This window comes from Macadamia integrifolia, chromosome 1 (genome assembly GCF_013358625.1).
Source record: "Macadamia integrifolia cultivar HAES 741 chromosome 1, SCU_Mint_v3, whole genome shotgun sequence".
Classification (NCBI taxonomy): domain Eukaryota; kingdom Viridiplantae; phylum Streptophyta; class Magnoliopsida; order Proteales; family Proteaceae; genus Macadamia; species Macadamia integrifolia.
Window position 1 is genome coordinate 1,134,889 of NC_056557.1, and position 3,322 is coordinate 1,138,210.

Sequence of the window (3,322 nt, forward strand, 5' to 3'; positions counted from 1 at the left end):
AAAGTGAAGAGTGAAGACAATATGGTACTTGGTTTTTTATTTTTAACTCCATACTATTTATAGGAAAAAAATCTCATCTTCTTATAGTCCAATGAGTAAAGAGAAGCTAAAGCTAACATCTCATTTTCTTGTAACCCATTGGGCTATTTTATCTTGGGACTCCTAGAGCTTTTAGAATATTAGATGCATGTATACAGGTAATAATCTCTCAAATTGCATGAGTATACTACCGTTTTTTTGGTTTCGTTTTTTTGAAAACTACACGTTTAATACTCGTACCGTTCGTTTCCGTCCGTTTACCGTTCCTTATTTTTTTGATCGTATCGTTCAACATTTTTATCTGTTTAAAACCCGTATCGTACGCTTCTATTTTTTTGCCGTTCCCATTTTAACTAACAATGACCATGGCTAGCCGTCGAATGAAGGGCAGCAGCGCACGAGGCCCATATGTGAGAGAAGGCGTTCACCGGTCAAACCAGTAGCCTGTGGAAAGAGGCTCAAGGAGCATGATGCTTTGGGTGGGTGAGACGATAAACCATAAATTTGGAGTGGGGCCCACAATGTCGTGTGGGGACCGATAGCGACGTTCGATTCGAGAGCTGATCTCTTGCATCACATGTCTCATCTACATTAGCACATGCGCTACCATACCCTTTCCTTTAACAGCTGTCATGCTTATCTATAAATATATTTTTATATATATTTTCCCTCACTTTCTCCCACGATTTTATTTTCTCTCTGTATCTTCTTCGGTAAACTTCTTCCTCTTTTCATAGAAAATAGTCTTTAAATGACGCACGAGATATGAAAGCAATTTGGAAAATGAGAGGCAACTTGGACAATGTTTGTTTTTCACGAATAAACAAATCAGAAGCTGAGGCCCAGCGGCTTCCATTTTATTTTTTTAATAAAATACAATATATATATATATATATATATGGGAGAGAGATTACTACCTGATTGCGAGGCTATCATATCAACATATTTACAGATGAAAAAATATATATTTTTTTCTGATGAAATCATATAGCCTTATGTTTGAGCATAGGGTGCCATAGAAATTTTGCATGCCTTTATGTCTGAACTTAGGGGCCACTTAACCAAATAAAGTTTTTTTTTTTTCAAATTCAATGTTTGTATATTCTTTTCTTCGATGCTTATAGACCGTAGAGGATACGGTTGTTATTTCACATAGGCTTTTTTTTTTGTGAAAATGCGCAGCCTTGTGTCTGGGCGTAGGGATGCGCGATCAGATAATGCGTTTTTTTCTTCAATATATATAATTTGGGGGCAATATATTATTTCCTGATCGCATGATCCTTTTATTAACATAGGCGCAATACGAGCACATGCATGGGCATCAACAAGAAGGGAATTTTAATTTCACAAAGATGTCCAACAAAAATTTCACATACATCTGGCTTAGGGGCCACTTGATCAGATAGTTTTCTTTTTTCACAATTCCGTGTTTGTATACTATTTTTTTTTTTTTTTTTTTTACTGCAAGGTACCCTAGACCCCTAGAGTCATAGGAGAGATCCACATAAGAGTAAGGAAAGTACAAAGGGATTAGAATGGGGCCAACGAGGCCACAATTGGGAAATAAGGGCTCATTTGATAACGTTTCAAGAAACGCATTTCTGCCGTTTATGTGTCTAGAAACGGTAGAAACGGAACAAAAAGAGTTCGATAAAACTGTTTTGTTTCACTTGTTTTTAGAAATAGAATTTGAAATTTCTACCTATTTATGGTTCAAGAAATGACCCAGGTGAAACAAGTTATACTTGTTTTGCCATTTCTATAAATTACTCGTAGCCATTCTTTCGCTGGTTACTATCAACTTCCAAAAACATGACTTATCAAATACCTTCAATTCTGTTTCTGTTTCTAGAAACGGAAATTTATGTTTCTGTCGTTTCTTGAAACAGAAACGACAGAAATATTATCAAACGGGCCCTAAGAAACATACTACTAGCTATGTGATTAGACATGTTTGTTTATTTTCTTGCGAAAAATTATTAAAATGTGTCATTTAATTTTTAGTTTAAAATTAATAATTTAGAGAAATTTATTTCCCACCATTGGAAAGGAATTTTCACTTAGATTTTTGCTGAATGAAATAGATTTCACACACTTTTTTTTTTTTGGTAAAATATTTCACACACTAAATCAATAGTAGAAGGTGAAATAATATCTTTCATGAGAAGAGAGGGGGTTGAGCTTCTAGCTCAGTGAGAGGCACCTATGCAATTGGGCATTAGCATAAGTCTAGGGAAAGTCGTTGGTTTGACTCTCTTACCCTGTTACCTTCTTAAAAAATAGTATTATATTTGTTGTATAACAATATATGTATCCCAATTGGTTTCTCTTTTAGCCCCTCGTGGTTCCCTTGCTTGGCCCCTTGAGGAGTGGATCTTGCCTAGGGAATGATGTGAATGGGCTAAATGTCAATTTTTAGGACCTAATTTAGAAAAATATCTTTTTGTGCATTTACATACATCCCAATATATGTCAATGCATGCATAATGTTACACAAACCACCATACCCATCCGTGGGTTGTCCCGATGGTTAGGGTGATTTGGGGATTGTGTGAATAAATATATAGTTCCAGATTTGATTCCTCATCTATGCATCGACGATTTAAGTGGAGATCATGACAGTGGGTTGTTGCACTAATCTCCTCGAGGATTAGTCGAGGTGCCCGTAAACTGGCCTATCTTGAGCAATGTTCGTTAGTATTTACAAGATCAATCCTTCCTCTAGCCAATGAGGATAAGGTCCAACTATGCCATAGAGACGTGATCAATCCTTCCTCCACCTCATTGGTTTAGGGTCAAACTATGTGATCAGAAGAGGTTAGGCTACTTATTGGATTTCCGATGTATGTCTATGCATGCTTATGGTCACTCCCAACGAGGTCAGGCTGCTTCCCAAATTGGTGAACTTGAGGGAAGCAAGTCTTCGAGGATGAACATGTTTATCAATTTGTATTATCCTCTTATAATTTCTTTTCTTAACTATATAGGTTATTTTTCTCTCTCTTTATTTTATACATATATATATATATATATCATTTTACTATTACTATTGACTTAACATGTAAAATGCGAATATAAATAGGTAACATTTAAATCTCTCCCATACATATCTATTTTTGTGGACTCAAATATTTAAGATCCATTTAGAGATTCCTTTCCATGCGGCTGCTCAGGGAACCTTTGTCCACTTTAATGGGCATTAAATTATTTAATTTGCTTTAATGGCAGGTGGTGTAGGGATGTTGGGACGAAGTTTCCCTCCTTGTTTTTTTTTTTTTTTTTT